This window comes from Vanellus vanellus (genome assembly GCF_965231255.1).
Source record: "Vanellus vanellus genome assembly, chromosome: 1".
Taxonomy (NCBI): Eukaryota; Metazoa; Chordata; class Aves; order Charadriiformes; family Charadriidae; genus Vanellus; species Vanellus vanellus.
Window position 1 is genome coordinate 167,894,795 of NC_138905.1, and position 21,909 is coordinate 167,916,703.

Genomic DNA, 21,909 nt, shown 5'->3' on the forward strand with positions numbered 1-21,909 from the left:
AATCCTGGAAATAAAAAGAACTCAGGTAGTCAATAGGGAAGCACTTGTAGCACACACTGGGTGGAGGCAGGAGGAAGATGACTACTATATTTTTTTTTTAACATACGTCAATAATTTACACGGGAATTGGTTGTGTTTGCTTACACTGTGATGAGAAAAATATTATTGTTGTTATTATCACAATTTACATTATTGAACAATCAAATACTTGATTCATAAAATTTTCTTCTCCGAAAGGAAGTACCCCAGCAACGCCCCAAATATTTGATAAGTACTGTGGGTTGAAGTCAATTATGCACATTAGTTGAACATTACCACAAATGTATACTGTGGTTTGATATATATTGCAGTTTCTGGGTAGATTATTATGGAGAGATGATTAAAAGGAAATTTCATTGGTACTATTCTTCATACAGTAAATCCAGTTGTAGTAGAATAGCATAAGCCTTAAGGCTTAAGTATACGGTTACACAGGAGTTAAAAATAGAAAAACTATCATATTAGGGTAAAAGAAATGCTTCACGATGATCAGCATGCTGTTCTTAACAGTGACCTACAGATTCTTACAACAAAAATGTAAGAAAAAAAGACAAGTAACTTTCCCTTTGGGATACCCTTCAAGCTTCTAGTCATTAAAGCTTTGCTGGACTATTGTGTTTAATAGCCTAAAGGTATATGTTCTGAATTTGCACACTTTATTTTTGAACCCGCTCATACTTTCACGGTTACTTGCCAGTGCATTTCATAAATCAATCACATTATATATAAAAAAGTTGTTTCAAAACCTGATACTTTATTATTTAGTAGGAATGTTTTAGTTTGGTTTTTTGTTGTTTGTTTATTTTTTTTTTTAACATCATGTGCAATAATAAATAATTATTCCCTATTTGCCTTTTCTACCCATCCGTGAGTTTAGACCACTAACATATCCTCTCCTAGCTACTGTTTTCTAAGCTGATGGATCCTGGTCTATTTACTTTTCTTCTTATGAAAGTCATTCTGTACCTCTGATTGCCCTTGGTTTTCTTTGTATCTATTCTATATTTGTTTTGCTGTGGTAAGAACTTCAAGCAATTTCCAAGGACTGTACGCCTCATAGATCTCTATGGTAACAGTATTATGTTTTCTATTTCATTCCCTTCCTTTTCCAAGACATCCTCACATTATTTGCCAAGTAGAGTAATAATGACCATTTAACAGATGCTTTCGGATAATTATCCACAAAGACTCCAGTATTTGTTCACAATCTGCTAAAAGCAACTATACAGGCAATAACATACAGTGTTTTTCTCTTCTCTTGTGTAACTCTTGTGCAACTCTTGTGAGACTTTAGTGAAGCATGGAATGATGAAAGGAGTTCTAGTGGTCAAGAGCCTCTTTGAGCTTATCAGGCTTTTTCACTGGCAACATACAATGTTATTTTAAATTCCTTTCCTAAGAATATTTTTTTTTATTTTTCTCTGAAGATAATTAGCCAAACTATATTGTAAGCAGATATTTCATTAATGAGCAGGGAACTCTCCCTCCTAAATAAGAAGGTAAGTATTAGCTAATTTGGAAATACTTGTTACAAATTATCTTACCCAATTTAGTAACTGAGGAATGTTTTCATTCAATGAAAAAGAATGTTTCAGAGTTTCAGCTGTTCTCATATCAGAGAAACAATGAGAAACAATTTAAGAAGTGCAAAGTTAAAACAAATGAGAAAAAACATGTGAGAAATGTGCTCACTGTATTGAATTTTAGTTTGGGGCAAATTCGGTGGAGCAAAGAATATTTATTGCAGCGCTGGGAGTTACACAGGGGATTTCTCCTCCTGTGTCTCATTTTTCCCTTTACAACCGCTTGTTTTTATTTCGTATTCCTTATAATTATTCATGTTTCTTCTTGGAACATAGTTTGCATAATCAATGAGTTTTTGGAACGCAACCCACCCCCAAATACATAATCAATGACTTCTTGGAATGCAACCCACCCCCAAATACATAATCAATGAGTTCTGGGAATGCAACATGCCCCCCTCCCAGACGGTATGCTTCCTCAGGGGTCTTCCTGATAGTCGACGGAGGGAGGGCCAAAGTCTTTATCACCATGTCCTTCTTGTGACTTCTTCATTCTTTACACTTCTGTGGTTATCTTAGCTAATGACACCACCCTTTGTTTTGCAACAGTTCGGTACTTCCAACTGTTCGTTTCGTCTGATACCCTAACACTATCCCTTTCCCAAATGCATAGCAAGCACATAACCATCTTTAGCTGAAGCCATAGCGAACACACATCCATTTTAGCTGAAGCAAAATACTTTTGCTAAATTACTTATTACAAACATTATTTTATAGCAGTTTGTTTTTTCGATGTATAGAAATTAACCTTCAGGTATTTAGAAGCTTTAAACAATAGTAGTTACAGTACCTTAGAAGGACAATAAGCCACTATCTGTTTTCCCATCTGTCTGGGTAAACAAAAGTTCAACAAATAGGTCTGACAAATAAGAAAGTTAAGGACAGATGAGGAAACAGCTCATAGTCACCTCTGCTCCTTCACAAGAATTCAAAACAAATAATAAGCCTATATACCTTTCAGTGGAAACAGTACTTATCTCTGAATTGATTTAAATAGAAAATATCAGACCTCAGAATAATACCTTCTTGGTAATGCAAGAATGAACAATAGAAGAAGATGGATTTCTTTTTTTTATTTATTTTTTTTTTTCTTAAATCAAGGCTGAACAGAAAGTACAGCAAAGAGCGACATTAAGAATGAAGGAAAGGTGTAGAAAACTGAATAGTTCTGAGCTTTGATCTTGCAGAAGTAAAGATTTTATGGGCTTGGATTTGGTTTTCCTGATCTATATTGTGCAGTTCTACAGACTATCTGCTTTCCTAATCAGCATTTCTTTGATATTGCTTTACAATACAGGTTCACTGCACCTCCATTCCTCCAAGAAGTAGAAGTTCAGTTTAAAATTTTAAACATCAGTTACTTTGTAAAGAAGCTTAAATATAGCATGGACAGCTACATTCTTCAATTTCTGATTGTATACTAGACCATCATTACTCTCCACACAAAGGTGTCTGATTATATTAATAAGCAGCAGTTTCCATACAACTACACAGTAATTTGGATAATCTATTCACACTTAACAATGATGGAGAGGGTGGAAAACCTATTATCAACTGTATGGACCACAAGATCTTCAGTTTGTTTGCATGGTTTCATCCTTTCAGTTAGTCTAAAATGTCATAAAAATTGTAAAATCAGATTTTCTATTTTGGAGGTGCTCCAATTTAAAAATCTTTGCCATGAACAAACAACACAATAAGATAACTTTAAAAAGAATGAAATAATGTGCTGATACATAAAAGTGAGATACTTTTTTGATGTTTCTGACCAGACAATGGAAAGTATGTGAACTACGTACTGCCTAAGTCACAAGCAGACAAATTCCATTTGTCTAATTGTAACAGTGTTAAGAAATTTCCCCAATTGTAAAGAAAAAATATCTTCTGTATTCTTTTACAACACTATTTCCATAACATACTCTGATGTGCTACAGGCACATTCAAAATTAAAGGACGTGCTCTGCGTGCAGATTTTGTCAGTGATACCCTTCCCTAATACAATGTGTCGAAAAATATTGTAATGAGGGTGGTGGAAAGTCTGAGAAAACAGACAATATGCTCATTACCTGATTCATGCAACTATCATAAGATTTCATTTTATTTAATTTCCTCTCTCAATTTAAATGAAAACAAGTAAAAGAATGTAATCTGAATTGTTTGGAGATTAAAGAAAACTTTCAAATGATCATATATATTTCATTTATACAAGAAAAAAAGAGAGAGAATGCAAAAAATAACTGCCTTCTGAAGTTTGATGCAAGTAACAACTGCATGATGACAAAAACACTTTTATTGGGATTATTCTTTCTTCCTTTGTTTGAAGCCAAGAAAAACACTTGAATAAAAATGCACTCTGTGAACTTGAATAAAAATTCCTAGAATAAAACACTTTGTTCAGAAACTTTATGTAACATTTGTTTCATTAAAAAGAACAGAATCTATGGGACTTGGTATACCATTTAATATACCGAACATTTCTAGATTCTATCTAAATTTCTGTAAAAAATTAGTAGCTTTTCCAGAATTTTCCAGAAATATAACCAGACTCCAGTCCACCCAATGTTAGCAGTGATAAAGATGATGGATGTTAAGATCTCACTACAAATAAATAGTGCAGCCATCCTTAAACAGCTTGTCACATTCGTTACCAGCAATGAGCAAGGCACTATAAAAACATATACTCAAAATAACTGTGTGACAGCCATTAGGCTGAAAAAGAACAATAGCAGAATAGATTTGTTGATTCTCTGGAAAATACGGATATAAACTTCAAAAATTCTGAAAGCCCTGGAAGTTTTATTTTTGAAAACACACAAATTGTGTAAAAAAAATGTTTACTTTTATTAATTAAAGTTTATAATTACATATATAAATAATTTTTTTAAGGCATGACAATGAACTCTATTTATAATAGAGGCTTGGTCATTCTAATTCTGCTGGAGATGAAGCCGAGGTGAGCAGGCTTATTCTGTCACATGGAAAGGACACCCAAGCATGTGGTCTAGAAGGGAGTCTTGGCATGCTCCAGTAGGTCCCTTGATCTTAATGTAGCTACTAATGAAACAAACAGTGCCAGTCCCTTGGCATTTGGACTAAATTATCTATGCTGATTATTTGCTGGAACAGTTGCTGGTGCACTTTCAGCCCAAACCGACGAGCACTTTCCCAAACAACTCCTGGTCATATTTCAGGAATGAGCACAAGTCAGTAACCGTTTCAAACACCCAATTTGTAGTGGTTGCATTATCTGGGAGGGCAAGAGAATTTAACAGCATTGTGTGCTGATTTATACCTGTTAGTGTCAGTACCAAAGAATAGTTTAAGATTTCTTTAACTCACAAATGTATAAAGAGAGGGCCAGAAAAAAAAAAAACAACAGAGTATCCTGCAGATTGCCCCTTAATTTAGAAACAGCTATTGATTTTAATAATGCTATTTGTTTACCTTTTGAATCACAGTTTACTTATTTCTACTACAGTTTTCTGTTTGTAGTAACAAAAGATGCTAATTTCTCCACACAACACTGGATGTGTGGACCACCTATTTTTTACTTATGAAAGGTTGCCTGTACCTGGCTACTTATAATAGTGTTGTTGACTCTGTTTTTTAATATCATCTCAAGTTGAACAACTATTTATTTTTTATCTAATTAAGATCTCATTATAAATATGATTAGCTAAAATTCACTTAATCACTTCAAAAGTGTCAAGACCTTGAAAGCCAAGTTATTTTAATTTATTATATGTCTGTCCCTGGGGCAAAAGAGTACCACCAAGCTCAATTTATGAAATAAACAAAACGGGATAGATTTGGTGAGGAAAAGTGTTTTACTCACACAGACTCTCATACATACATACACACACAGATAACTGTTACAGGTAATGGAGACCTGCCCCAGCCACCACACCAGTGAGTCAGCCCAGCCCATCCTGGGGACATGTGACACTCCCTCCCACCAGTCTCTGAATCCCACTGTGGACAGAGCTCAGCACTGATGCCTCGAGTCCTCAGCCTCTGTGTGTGTTGGAGGGTGGTGTGAAAATATGGTCTCTGTGACTGGGTGGGTTTGTAAAAGTCAGAAAGGCCACCAACCAAATCACTCCATGACGATATCACAGATGACCTCCTTGCTTGTACTGTCCTGTCATCCACTGGTCACTACATTCAGTCACATAACTCTTCATCAAACAAGATTGTGACACCTAGGTCTTGTCAAGAGACCAGAAAAATTGAAACAAAACAAAACAAAACAAAACCCAAACCCACAAAAGAACCTTTACTCTTTACGTTCTTTATGGAAAAAATCCTACCTTAATCTTTTCCAATTATTCTTGTCTTTTTCTTCCTTATAATAACAGAATATAGCCTGAAAATAGGATGATTAGAATGAAAGTCAGTGTAGAATATCTGGTTAAAAATGAAGATATATTTTGAAACGCTATTACCAAAGCTTTCAAAAATGACATTCAGAAAACAGCCAGGCTCTAAACATGATTGCTTTTCTTTCCATCCCCTAAGCATGAAAGCTTGCTTGGCATTTCTTTTAAAAGCTATGATTCAGAATGTTGCTCAAAAGAGAAAAGCATTCCTTTCCAGAGAAAACTTAATTCGCAGAGTCTTGGTAGATAAGATTTTTATTTATCATTTACATTTGATGCAATTACCGGATGGTTACATTGAGTTAAGTAGAGATTATATCTGGAAAAACTTTCTGTAAGGCAAGAAAAAATCCAAAATATTTCTAGCATCTATTTAAATATAAAATAAATACAAATAACTTTAATAGTAAGGGGCACAAAAAGGAAGAAAGGTACAATTGATATGCAACATTGTCCTTTGCATGCTAACACTTTTGCGTTCAAAATCTTGTTACAGACAAGAAGTGAAACACACCTCATATATAAAGTCAAGAATTTTTTGTTAATTTAAACAAAGCATAACTGAAACATAATAAAGTTGGTAATAGTAGTCCAGTTACCATGATGCTTGGAAGGGTATGTGGAAGGAGAGAGCATACATTCCTTTAAGGACATGTGGTCAAGGGCAGTTTAATGCAAAAAGGGGATAATGAGAAAAGGAGGAAGCCATAAAGAACATACAGGGACACAAACCTGACCGACCAAGAATAAGGGAGGCAGTCACAGACACTAACAAGAACCAAACCTGCTCAGTCACACTAATTGCGTTGGTATGGGGGAACGATTATTTCAGTATGATTAACTGACAGAGGACCTTGTCAAACGGGATACTATGGAAAAAGGGGAAGCCATTCACAAAACATACAGACACAAAACTGACAGACAAACATGATGGAAACAAACATAAGAAACTAAGCTTGCCCGTCACACTAATCAATGAGCTATCATCCAGGCTATCAACCAGGACTTTGTAACTTATAAGGAGGGTCCATCGTATTGGAGAGGGGTTAGTGGGGCTGTGCCAACTGATGAGACAATGTGCAGGGGAAAGGGGTCTACAGGGAACAAAACATGAATGGTTCATACACTTGTCTGGCTGACCCCTCTGCCTGATCACCACAGTCTGTTCTGTCACCTATCTTTTCTCATCTCTCTCTCTGTGTATCCTGGTTTGATGTAAACCAGGACCAATTTTGTTCAGTAACTTTGCTTCTTAGCTGGGCCTCTTCTAACTACTGAAATCAACAGCATATTGTGCAGACACTATTCGGTCTCAGAGGGATAAGACCTATGTTTATAGTTGATGCCAAGGAATGCTAAGCAGAGAGGCTCTCCTTTATACTTATTGCTATAACACCCAAGGCCAGCTGACTTTCTTACTTGCCCCATTGGAGTGTCGAAAGTAGAAAAATGTAGAGGGGTTCCACCTGCGGGGAAGAGCAGACAGGACAGGTGACCCAAAACTGACCAACAGGGTATTCCGTGCCAATTGCCTCATGCTTAGTATAAAAACTAAGGGATCAAAGGGTCAGCCCTCTTTATTCAATGGCTGACATCTGAGGAGGACTCTGTCTGTTCATCTGCCTGTGATCCTGATCTTGAATCCAGATCTGGAATCCATTTCCTGTCCATCACTGAGTTCAGTCGGGGACTTCCCTTGTGCCAGCCGGTGACGTGGTTGTCATCCTGGAAGCTTGATACGGTTTTGTATATATTTACTTATTTTCTTTTTATCTTATTAGTAATATTTCATTAAAGTAGTTTAGTTCCTTCTAAACTCATAAGTCTATTTTTCCCTCCTCTGCCTCCATCTTTGAAGAGGGGTAGGGGGAGCATCTGTCACTTGCCCAGTAGCTGGTTCAGCCTAAAGCACAACACTGTGTAATCTCACTCACTGTCCAATGTGTGCCAGTGCTGCATGGGCTCAGTGCTAGCTGCTGACATGACCAGGTAGTAGATTTGGTGCCAGCTACTGGAAGCACCAAGAATATAGGTGTCCCCAGCCTGTGATGCCAGTGACTGAAGTGAGTGGGGGTCTCAGCAGGAAGTAGATAAAGACACCTAGAATTTAGGGGAAGGTGATCGGGGAGGAACAAAGAGGGGAATAGGCAAAAAGTGGTATAAATGGTCGTGTGTAAAACAAGTCTGGTCAGTACACTTGCCTGGCTGGGATCCAGTCAGGGGTGCCAGGCAGACAGAGAGTCTGTGTTTGTTCTCAGGGAAGCCTCAAATTTGCATGTGCTTGTGAACCTGGAGAGTGTCGTGTGTGTGCTGCACCTTCTGCCTCTGTCAGCCCAAGACTTGGCTGTCTGGGCTTGTGTCTGGTATGAAGAAACACTGAGAGAGTTCAGGTAGTTCAGCCTGGAGAAGAGAAGGCTCCAGGAAGACCTGACTGCAGCCTTTCAATACTTAAAGGGAGTTTATAAGAAAGATAGATAAAGATGTTTTACCAAGGCCTCTAGTGACAGGATAAGAGGCAATGGTTTTAAACTGAAAGAATGTAAGTTCAGATTGGACAGGAAGAACTTTTTTATGGTGAAGATGGCGAAACACTGGAAAAGGTTGCCCAGAGAAGTTGCGGATGCCCCATCATTGGAAGTGTTCAAAGTCAGGTTGGATGGGGCTTTGAACAGCCCTATCTAGTGAAAGCTTTCCCTGTCCACGGCAGGGGTGTTGGAACTGGATGATCTTCAAGATCCTTTCCAACATAAACCATTTTATAACTCTACAGTTCTATGATTCTATGATGCTATGAATCTGTGATTAACAGATACTAGTACAAACTAATAGAAAACACTGGCATCATTGCCAATATATTAGTCAACAGCATGGCAGAAAATAGAGCATCAAAATCTTGAAAATTCACCCAGTCCTTCTTCCTGATATATCAACTGTAGGATCTAACATACGCTAAGCACTACTGATACCAAGATTGCTTCTTTAAAAAAGCCAACAAATCAGGAAAGTTGCAACCTACCTATGCCATTCATACTAGTACTTGGCTGTTCTTACCATTAGAACATTGTATTTAATATCTACGAGAAATCTTCCATAGTGTTTTATGTCATTATACTCTGTCATCCACATAGAGAATACCTTCACCTTTGTTGTTTAAGTTTGCCAATTATTATAAAAAAAAAAAAAAAGATAGTGCAAGAATAAATGTGACAGTTATCCTTTCTTCTCAGCTGAATTCTAGGGAGTGCTTACCATTTTTTATTTGCTCCTCTGGACTCCATTCTGTTGAGTCACTTTTCATGCTAGAAGTATGTCAGACATGGCAGCACACATATTTCCAGTCATGTCCTTGCCAGTGATGAATAAAAGATTTATCTGTAGCTGGAAACATTATTAACTGAAACTGAGAAATGTCACTTTTCATACTCCTATATTTGTGTTCGTTTGAGCCTACTAGTATTCCCATCAAATAGTCTGTTAATGTTTTTTGAGAACTAATATTGCAAACAGTTAAGCAACTATGTACTTCTATTCATTTTAAGAAAGAAACCTTTTCTCTCTTCCCTCCTATCAAAAAATAGACTTCATGTTTTCCAGTTCTATTCTTATCACCACTTTGGCCTTTGCAGTGATATCGCATTTTTAATAATGTTTTTTGCTAGCACGGGCTAAGATTTCTTCTACCAGTGGAAAATATGTGGCACCTGAGTTTTTTGTGAGTCTCTTCAAAACAGTTGCTGTTTAAATTCACAGTGGAGGTGACTTGGTAAGTACATTAAGAGATAAATATAGATTCCTTAAGCCAAGCCATGAGTCCCACATTTATTTATTGATATGATCTTGATTAAAGCTGGAAAAGAAATACTTATTTGTAGTTTACATAAATTAATGCATCTCTGATGAAATAAGTTGTGAATCATGAAGATCTGGGGCCATCAGAAAGCAAAGATTTCTTTTATTTTTCTTCTTCAAAGGTATCTTGACAAATAACAAGTCTCAGAATCTTTGCATATAAGATCTCATTAATCAAGGCAATATTATCTAACCAATTAAAACCAAAAGTGACCTTTTGTAAAATCCTGTGATGTACAATGGTTGTTGACTGAAAAAAAACAAACAAACAAACAAAAAAAAACACCAACAAAACTCCCAAAACCCTAACATATTCAACCAGGAAAATAATTGATGGAAGTTGTAAGAAATAGAAATCATAGGTACAAAATCCAACTTCTTACATTGCACCTGTATTTCAGAAACTTTACTGTTTATAAAAATAACATCATAAAGCTTTCTTTTATAATGGCTTGTGAATCTATATTGGCTTGTGGATCAATATTCTGCCAGAATCTAAACATTTGGATAATTTCCTAATTAGAATTTTCTCATTAAATGAAATAAATCTGCCACAGTTCTAACTACTGCTTAAAGTAGGGCACTAACATAAATGTGAATTGAGATCTAACATAAATGTGAATGGAAAGATCAGGGATTTCATGATCAAAGTTATCAAAACTAGTATTTCTCAGAGAATAAAAGTACTTGGATAAGTTAAAGCTTACAAAAAAACACATCCAACCACTGTAACTATTTAATATACACCCATAAGAAATAAGCATTGGCAAACAGATGTGAAGTACTCCATGCATTTCTAAGTTTTTCAAGATTTCCTGCTGTCTTTGAAATTAAATCCTGTATCATGAGATCTATTCAGCATTGGCGAGGCTGCATCTGGAGTACTGGGCCAACCTCTGGGCTTTCCAGCACAAGAAAGACATGGCCTTACTTGAGTGAATCCAGCCCAGGGCCACAAAGATGATTAAGGAACTGGAGCATCTGTCATATGAGGAGAGGCTGAGAGAGCTGGGACTTTTCAGCGAGGAGAGGAGAGGAGAGGAGAGGAGAGGAGAGGAGAGGAGAGGAGAGGAGAGGAGAGGAGAGGAGAGGAGAGGAGAGGAGAGGAGAGGAGAGGAGAGGAGAGGAGAGGAGAGGAGAGAAGATGTTATCAATGTGTATAAACACCTATGGGATGTAATGTAGACAAGGGAGCCAGACTCTTCAGTAGTGCCCACTGACAGGACAAGAGGCAATGCACAAAAACTGGAACACATGAAATTCCATCTGAACACAAGAAAACAATTCCTTACTGTAAGGGTTCTCAAACACTGGAACAAGTTGCCCAGGAAGGTTTTGGCATCTCCATCCTTGGTGATATTAAAACCCCAAATGGACATTGTCCTGGGCAACATTCTGTAGCTGACCTTACTTCAGCAGGGGATTGGAGTAAATGATCTCAAAAGTTCCCTTCCATCTTGAATGGTTCTGTGATTCTGTCATCTCTATATTGGAATTAAATAACGATGGAGGTTTTGATGAAATAACTAAAGGAAGTGAAGGCAAAGAGACATCAGAGACAAGTAGTATTAAAATCATACACTTCTCCTTAGTTTCTAGGAGAAAAAAATGCCATAAATAACTTTGTCTTATTCTTTGTATTGGACTAATAAGGGTTTGATACAATGAAAAAAAAATCCTAACTCTTTGACAATGATAAATTGATAACTGCTGTTTTAAAACAGAATCCACGTGTTATAATGTTTATAGGCTATCAGTATTAGAGACACAAAACAATTCCTACAAGAACTTTACAGTCTAAAAAGGACAGAAATTTTCAAAGGCAGCTTATGAATTCCTGACACCGTAGAAAAGATGTAGGTAGCCTGTACATTCACTCAGGGTGTAATTCCCCTCGTGAAAAGCCATCAGAAACCTATAAAACATTTAACTCCCACTTATAGTCTATTTGAAGTGTTTAAATGGGACTTCAAGACTGTCTATGCATCACTCTGATGATCTTTGCCAGAACATAGGGCTAGATCAACAGGCTGATTCATATGGATGTACCTCTCTATCCAGCAAAGTGATTTAATGGGGATCAGCATAGATCCAGAGACATCTGTTACAGATGCATCAGCCTGAGAGAATCAGGGACATACTCTTCTGAAAATATAAAGTTCCCATAGATGTCATCACTCCTGAAGTTCTGGATGGACTTTTAATGGAGATTATATTTTCTCATTTTCATTAAAAAGATAACAATAATAATCCATGACTTATTGATCTCAATAGATACCATAATCTATATTTATGTAACATGGCAAATATTTCTGACGGTCAAATGGTATTTTTCTAGTAAGAAAAATCCTCATGTTTCCCAGCTGTGTTAGGTATCATATCTCATCCTTTGGAACAAGGTAATACTAAAAATTCATACATTAACATGACAGAATAATCAGACAATTACTCTTCATAAGGATATCTGGGAAGCCAAACTAGCAGAAAACTTTCTTTTTTCTCTTTAAAATAAAAAAACAAACCTTTTTTTTTTTACTGTTTTTTTTTTTATTTATTTATTAAGATACTTTTTTTCTCCTGTATTTTTGTTTTGCTGCTATAACTCTTCCTTTCTGTGTGAAATTTGTGTGAAGAACCATCCTTCACTCAAATAAAGTTCAGGACAGTTGGTGCTAAATGTAAAAAGCAATGTTAATACTACTCACAGATATATATTCCCCATTCCCTCACCACTCCCCACCCAAGTCATTACAATGAAAAAAAAAGGGCTGGGGTTATTTTCTATTCCTGGCAATAGCCTGGGGATAATGCAGTCTGCTATTTCTATGTTCAGTGGAGTGTTTAGGAAATGATTCAGCCTTCATGAAAAGGAAAAGCAGTCCCATGAGGAAGCATAAGCTTGTATACATGATATGCCATACGACTTTAGAGGTCTCTATATCTGTCCATTGCACATGTGCTATTTAACAGACTTCAAGTTGTGACTGGGAGAGAAGGCTTATTCTTCTCTTCATCACTGACTTATTGCAGGGTGAAGTTCTAAAGACAAAATTTTCCAAATTGCAAATCTAGAACTAAATGACTAGATCAAAGTACAACTATCTCAAAGTTTTGATATTCAGAAAATGGAAGCACCCAAAGTAGTGACCTTCAATTTAAATGTCACCTAAAAAATAGAAGAAACTTCTTGCCTTTTTCTGTAAACCATACATATAAAGCACAACCAAACACTTGTCTGTGTCCAGAAGAGGCCTATGTAATTGCAAAATGTTATATTTTTCCTCTTGATGACATTTATTTAATAACTCAAACTAATGCTCCTTCCTTTATCAAGCAAAAAATCTGTGCAAATGTAGCGTACATTTTCTGCATCAATGTATAAGGTGAAACCCATAAGGAACAATATGCAATAAACTGAAGAATCGGTATGTAATATTTTTACAATAGTTTAAGGTACAGATGTGCCTTAAAAGAAGAAAAGAAATTCAACATTGTTCATTGTGTTTGCCAAGGCAGTTTCTGTTGGAGAGTTTGCTTTTGTTATTTCCCAAATTGTCTTCTCTCTTCAGAACTGTTTTGTGTTAACCTGTTGTCACAGTTTCCAAAGTAGTACCTCAAAGTACACAGCATTTATTGGAGTTTTAAATTATTTTTGTTTGTTTTAGTGAATTCTTTTGCTAGAAATAATTAATTAGGTGAATTTATTAAAGCAATTACAAAGCACCAAGAAATTTTCAAGGCCTCGTTCTTTCAGAAAAAACAAAACCAAAACCCACCAAAATGCACTTATTCAAATCTCTATTCAGTTTCTCAATATCTGGCTCAGTAAAATAGCTCTTCAGACACCAGTAACTGCATTGTGTAGGAGGTCTATTTAGTTGACTGAGGACAGGCATCTAATCTAAGTGAGATGTCCCAGCTGGCTTCAGGTCTGCTCCACAAGAGCAGGGTTATTTATGCTTGGTGGCACAACTCCTAGACCAAGTAGAATGTCTCAGATATGCTCAGGTATCTCAAATGACAGTAGATGCATCTGTTCTGAACTGATTGTGCAACTGACTTGTATCCTGTATTAACGCATACATGCAAAGGTACCTGTGTAGAGTCTGGAGCTGAATCTCTAAAATGTAGACACCTAAATTTAGATGCATGACTCTAGAGCTGAATTCTGGATAAAATTTTCTTGTAAAAATAACATGCCAAAGCTCTGAGTTTATCTATGAAATTTGCATCAATCATGTAAACCAGCTTAAACGATAGCAGATCAGGATTAATCTAGATGTAGCTCAAAGGTGTTAGGAAGAAATGTGAAAATGACGTCTGGGAAAAGTTAATGTGTTTTGTAACACTAATGTTCTCTGGTTCTAAAGGAGTCTGAAAATCCAATTTTATTCTTCAGTGGGAATAAGTCAAGTTCTAATTTGGTCCTAGTCCATTAGATGGTGCAGTTCGTTAGAAGTATGCTTGCTTGACATCAGAGTTAGTCACTCTAAACTCTTTTCTTAGTCACTGGAAAGAAATAGATATTTGTCCAAATCTAAGTATCTAAAATAGGTCAGCTGAATCAGACCCTCTAAGTGCCAGTTCTGTCCATTGATTATGTGAGAGTCTAGCATGACTAGTTCAGATACAGATTCCGCGCTGCGGACATCTATTATGTGAGATTAATCCACTCCGTCAATTTGTGTTTGTTTGATGAGATCAATCCTTCACTAAGAATCTGAGTTAATCTTTTCCTTTTAATACCTCAAAGGAAATGTAAACCAAATAATGTTATTATTTACTTTCCTGAGAATTTTATGTTCAACATGGCAGAAAGTGAAAAGTGTTCTTTTATAAAACTGAAGGGAAATATTTTGACATATGAATGAAATTCTGCCTCTCAATGTCAGAATGGTGTTAAACAGTGTTAATTTTTGGGGGGAATAACCTAAGTTTGCTTCCGGCAGTCCAGCAGTTTATAGAAATATGTTTAATTTGTTTTGATGTGATCCTAAAAATCTACGATAAAAATTTGTTCTTGGCGAAGCTGATATGAGTTATGTTATATGGAACTCAATAGGCCACTCTGGTGCCAGCAGGATTCACAGTGGGGCACTCTAGTGTGGTGCACGGAGGAGTTTCCTGAACTAGGGAAACCACAGAGGGGGCTAAGAGAGCCACCAGGAGCCCAAAGCTCATGCAACAGCGGCTGGCGAGACCTGGGCCAGGCCAGAACCATCAGTGGCCAAGACCCCCAGCACATATTTAAGAAGCCCATTGGGAGCGCTAGCAACCAGGAACACCATGAACAGGGTGGGCAAAGAGAGCGTGACACATCAGCAAGGGTGTGGCATGGCAGTTTGCAAGGAACGGTGTGCAAGAAGGATGTTGCAGCTCTACTGGCTTGACCAGGAAGAAATGTTATCCACCCGGCAGAAAGCTATGTCCACTCTAAACTCTGCACCTGTCATTACCGATGTGTCTTCCTAGACAGAGCTCTGGTGAGAATGTGCTGCCATCCGGGTCTCAGGCTTCAGTCTGTGCCCTACTTTCAAGCCATTACTGGACAGCAGTAGTGAGCACACCTGTGGGAGGTGCACCTAGGTAGAAGAAATCCTCTGCTTAGTCACAGAGTTCCAGGAGGAGTTGAGTAGGTTAAGGAATATCAGGGAGTCTGAGAGAGAGACAGATTACTGGAATCACACCTTACCTTCCCTGGGACATGCCCAACAGGCAATCAGGATGCATGATATGGATGATTCCCTATCATTTCTCCATCTGTCTAAACACAGTGTCTTAAGGGACAGGAGATAATGGCAAGAAGTTCCTGCCTGGCGCAGCAGGTGTGTCTCCTTTGTGAATACCCCACCTTCCCAGCTGCCCTTGCATAATAGGTACAAGGCTCTGCAAGTGGAACCAAACAATAATGAGGACGATGGTTCATTTAGGTTAGAGGTGTCACCAAGGTTATGTTGGCCTATGCCTTGCATCAAAACTGCTTCCACAAACAAACAAAAAAAAAAGATGGGCAACTGTCATAGGAGACTCTCTGCTGAGGGGAACAGAAGGCCCCGTGTGCAGACCAGACCCAGTTCTCAGGGAAATCTGATGCCTCCCTGGGGCCTGGGTTAAATAAGTGATGAGGAAACTTCCTACCCTGCGATGGCCCTTGGGATATTATCCATTATTGCTTTTTCAGTTGGGCAATGGTGAAGTTGCAGGAAGAAGTCCAAGGGCAATCAGGAGAGACTTCAGGGTCTTGGGAAGGATGGTTAAGGGATCAGGAGCACAAGTAGTGTTTTCCTCTGTCCTTCTAGTTGCAGGGAATCATAGAATCATAGAATGGTTTAGATTGGAAAGGACCTTGAAGATCATCGAGTTCCAAAGCCCCTGCCATACACAGAGACACCTCCTACTAGACCAGGTTGCCCAAGGTCACGTCCAGACTGGCCTTAAACACCTCCAGGGATGTGGCCTCAACAACCTCTCTGGGCAACCTGTTCCAGTGCCTTACCACCTTTAAAGTGAAAAATTTCTTCCTAATGTGCAATCTGAACCTGCCCTCTTCCAGTTTAAAGCCATTCCCCGTCGTCCTATCGCTACATGCCCTAGTAAAAAGTCCTTCCCCAGCTCTCCTGTAGGCCCCCCTTAGGTACTGGAAGGCCGCAATAAGATCTCCTCGGAGCCTTCTCTTCTCCAGGCTGAACAACCGCAACTCTTTCAGCCTCTCCTCATAGGAGAGGTGCTCCAGCCCTCAGATCATCCTCGTCTCTTTCCTCTGGACACACTCCAGCAGGTCCATGTCCTTCTTATGTTGGGGACTCCAGAGCTGGATGCAGGACTCCGGGTGGGGTCTCACAAGAGTGGAGTAGAGGGGCAGAATCACCTCCTTTGACCTGCTAGCCACACTTCTGATGCAGCCCAGGATACGTTTGGCCTTCTGGGCTGCGATCACACTTGCTGGCTGATGTTGAGCTTCTCGTCAATCAGCACCCCCAGGTCCTTCTACTCAGGGCTTCTCTCCAGCTGTTTCCTGCCCAGCCTGTATTTGTGCTTGGGATTGCCCCAACCCAGATGCAGGACCTTACACTTGGCCTTGTTGAACTGCATGAAGTTGGCTTGGGCCCACCTCTCCAGCCTGTCCAGGTCCCTCTGGATGGCATCCCTCCCCTCCAGCGTGTCTACCTCGCCAAACAGCTTGGTATCATCGGCAAAGTTGCTGAGGCTGCACTCGACCCCACTGTCCATGTCACCGACAAAGATGTTGAACAGTACAGGTCCCAGTACCAACCCCTGAGAACACCACTAGTCACTGCTCTCCACTTGGACATCGAGCCGTTGACCGCAACTCTTTGAGTGTGACCGTCCAGCCAGTTCTTTATCCACAGAGTGGTCCATTTGTCGAATCCATGTTTCTTCAATTTAGAGATCAGGACATCTTGTGGGACAGTGTCAAACACTTTGCACAAGTCCAGGTAGATGACATCAGTTGATCTTCTTGAATGATGAGGGAAGAAACAGGAAAAGCCAGAAGATCAATAACTGGCTGTAAGCCTGGTATCACCAGCAGAATTTTGGGTGTTTATTTCATGGGTAAGTCTACATGACACCAGGCCTGCTGGTCTCAAAGAGGGAAAAGAATCTTTGTGCAGGAGTTAGCAGAGTTCATTGAAAGAACATTAAACTAGATTTGAAGGGGGGAAGGGCTAAAACCAGGCTCACTAGAGATAAGCCTGGGAGAACATGCCAATGTTTGAGGGACAGGGTTCTAGTAAGGTCCTTCAGTCTGTCATCTCAGTGGAGGCCGGAGAGGGAGATCCATGTGGCAGAAAAGATGCAAGGGCTATAAATGTGTTAGAAAACATGGAAGCATGTGAGAGACGTCACCCTAAATGGTCTCCCCTAAAAACGGTGGTGGGATCAATAGCCCAACACAAGTGCATCTACACCAATGCATGGAGCATGGGCAACAAACAGAAGTTGGAAGCCATTGTGCAGCTAGAAAACTATGATATAGTTTCAATCACAGAAACATGGTGGGATGAGTCATACAACTGGAGTACTGCAATGGATGAGAATAAACCCTTCAGAAGGGATAGGCAATAAATGAGAGGTGGTGGGGTAGCCCTGTATTAGGGGGTGTTTTGACTGTCTAGAGCCTGAAAATGGTGATGAAACAGTTGAGCATTTATGGGTAAGAATCAAGCCAACAAGGCAAATATAATGGTGGGAGTCTGTTATAGACAACGTAGCCAGGATGAAGAGGCAGATGAAATATTCTGTAAGCAGCTCAGAGAAGTCTCACAACTGCTAACTCTTATTCTCATGGAGGACTTCAACTTATCAGATGTCTGCTGGAAATATAATACAGCAGAGAGGGAAGTCCAGTCCAGGAAGTTCCTGGAGTGTGTGGAAGATAATACCTTCCTGACACAGCTGATGAGTCAGCCAAGCAGGGAAGACACCCTGCTAGACCTGTTGTTTGTGAACAGAGAAGGACTTGTGGGTGCTGTGGTGGCTGGCAGCTGTCTTGAGCATAGCAATAACAAAATGATGAGTTTTTGATTCTTGGAGAAGTAAGGAGGGGAGTCAACAGAACTGCTACCTTGGACTTCCGGAGGGCAGTCTTTGGCCTGTTTAGGGACCTGGTAGACAGAGTCCCTCAGGAAGAAGTCCAGAAGGGCAAAGGAGTCCAGGAAGGGTGGACATTCTTCAAGAAGGCAATATAAAGGCACAGGAGCAAGCTGTCCCCATGTGCTGAAAGAGGAGCTGTCAGAGAAGAAGACCAGCCTGGCTGAAGAGAGAGCTTTGGCTGGAAATCAGGGGAAGAAAAAGAGAGTTTATGACCTTTGGAAAGAGGAACAGTCAACTCAGGAGGACTACAAGAAGGTCATAAGGTTATGAAGGGAGAAAATTAGAAGGGCCAAAGCCCAGCTATAACTTAATCTGGATAATGCCATAAAAGACAATTTAAAAAGTTTCTGTAAATACATTAGCAATAAAAGGAGGGCTAAGGAGACTCTCCATCACTTATTGAATGCAGGGGGAAACATAGTAATAAAGGCTGAGGAAAAGGTTGGGGTACCTAGTGCCTTTGCCTCAGCCTTTAATGGTAAGACCAGTTGTTCTTTGAGTATGCAATCCCCTGAGCTGGAAGACAAGGATGGAGAGCAGAATGAAGACCTCATAATCCAGGGGAAAACGGTTAGCAACCTGCTACACAAGCTTATGGGGCTAAATGGAATCCACCTGAGGATACTGAGGAAGCTGGCAGAAGTGCTCACCAAGCCACTTTCCATCATTTATCTGTAGCCCTGGCTAACTTGGGGGGGTCCCAGTTGACAGGAGATTAGCAAATGTGAAACCCATCTACAAGAAGGGCCAGAAGAAAAATCCAGGGAATTACAAGCCGGTCAATCTGACCTCAGTGCTGGTGATGGAGCAGATCATCTTCAGTGCCATCACATGGCATGTACAGGACAACCAGGTGATCAGGCCTAGTCAGCATGGTTTCATGAAAGGCAGGTCCTCCTTGACTAACCTGATCTCCTCCTATGACAAGGTGACCTGCTTAGTGGATGAGGGAAAGGCTGCAGATGTCTCCCTGGACTTCACTAAAGCCTTTGACAGCATTTTCCACAGCATTCTCCTGGAGAAACTGGCTGCTCATGGGTTAGACGGATGTACTCTTTGCTGGGTAAAAAACTGGTTGGGTGGTTTAGGGTCTCAAAGAGTTGTGGTGAATGGAGTTAAGTTCAGTTGGCAGCTGGTCACAAATGGTGTTCCCCAGTGCTAAGTATTGGGGCCAGTTCTGTTTAATAACTTTATCAATTAACTGGATGGATGTATTGAGTGCACCCTCAGTAAGTTTGCAGATGACACCAAGCTGAGTGGGAGTGTTCATCTGCCTGAGGGTAGGAAGGTTCTACTGAGGGATCTGCACATTCTAGATCAATTGACTGAGGGCAACGGTATGACGTTCAATAAGGCCAAGCACCAGGTCCTGCACTTGAGTCACAACAACCTCATGCAACACTACAAGCTTGAGGAAGAGCGGCTGGAAAGCAATGTGGTGGACAAGGATCTGGGGGTGTTGATCGACAGCCAGGTTAATATGAGCCAGCAGTGTGCTCAAATGGCCAGGAAGACCAATAACATCCTGGCTTCTACTAGGAATAGTGTGGCTAGCAGGAATAGGGAAGTGACTGTCCCCCTGTACTTGGCACTGGTGAGGCCACACCTTGAATACTGTGTTCAGTTTTGGGCCCCTACAAGAAAGATATAGAGGTGCTGGAGTGTGTCCAGAGAAGGGCAACAAAGCTGGTGAGGGGTCTTAACAACAAGTCTCATGAGGAGCAGCTGAGTGAACTGGTGCTGTTTAGTTTGGAGAAAAGGAGGCTGAGGGGAGACCTTATCGTTCTTTACAACTAACTGAAAGATTGTTGTAGTGGGGTGGGGGTCAGTCTCTTCTCCCAAGTAACAAGAGGCAGAACAAGAGGAAATGGCATCCAGTTGAACCAGGGGAGGTTTAGATTGGATATTAGGAATGTTTTATTCACTGAAATTGTTGTCAAGCGTTGGAACGGGACGCCCAGGGAAGTGATAGAGACTCCATCCCTGGAGGGATTTAAGAAACGTGCAGATGATATAAGATTAGTATTGTTCTAAACTAAGTTTTTATGTGCCATCTTTGGTTCCCTGTGTAGTAGCAGGACACATTTCCAGAGGCTGATTCATACAATAGATAGAATATTTTTTACATATTGCTTTCCATGTGTACATTAATGTGCCAAGGGTGACAACATGCTTACCTTATTCAGTTAGATTACTGAGTCATCCTGTATGAATCCAAATGTTAAGAATCCAGGCTTACATTTTCACATAGATGTTGCCAGTACCAAAAAAATAATCTAAGGACAAATAAAATAAACATCAATTATCAAGCCCTTGTCACCTGCAGTTGTCTACGCTGTACTGAATGTATCATGAGGTGAAGTAAATCTTAATGAATTAATGAAATATTTGGTTCATATTGAAGAGCCATATCACAATTTAGACATATTATGAAATATAAAGTACATATATAAAGCTTTTAAAATTTATTCTGTTTTGAAGTAAAAAGGCCAGTGAAGCCGCATGAAACTCTACTGACTTTTTATAAATTTTTTTTTTGTTTTGCCATTGCAATTTTTTTTTTCCTGTTAACAAAAACCCAGCACTTAAAGTACTCTTCTGTATTAATTCAATTGTAAGGTTGCATTTTCAAAATCAGAACAGCTTAGGACATAGAGAAACTATTGTTCCATGAATAACAGAACAGTTATCCCACAATTTTTTTTAAAGAAGGTACATGCTTTCCTCTGAACCATGCTGTTAGCTCACAGTGAAAGAAAAGACTTTTCTCCATTTAATTGTTATACAAAATATGAAAAGCTAGTTTGCCTCTGTGTGATATTTGATGGACTTATGAGGAAACTTAAGTTACTGTTTTCATTAGAAGAAAATCCATTGGCTAAGAATCCCTCAGAAGTTCTGTATAGCTAAATAGAAAGGATGAACACATACCTTTCACTTTATGGTATATCACTTAGAGGTATCTAGTAGGACTTTTTTTTCAGACTAGAAAACAACAGCAACACTGCCACTAAATTATTTCCTTAAGTATTTTGTCCACCAGCACTGCTAACAGTAACAATGCTCCACCTGGTAAATAAGTGTTTTTAAATCCTGCTCCAGATGGCTATTAAAACTATAAACAGAGACCCTATACACTTCCAGAAAATAAGGTCCCAAGGCACAGGGTATTTTTTTCTGAGTCTGTTCTTTCCTAAGCACTATTAACTCAGCAGATCCCCATCTACAAGACTGTCGTCTTCCTGTCTTTTATCCTCACCATTAGATTATGCAATTAAAGGCTAATCACCATAAACACAAAGGCCCAGTGAGGATCAGAGAAATAAGAACAAGCAGAGGAGCCCCAGTAACCTGGGTTTCTAAGAGAACAGGGAAAACCCTGATCTGGCTGCTCCCAGAGCCACCAGAGAAAACAGTGAACCATCCCTACTACTATCAGGCAG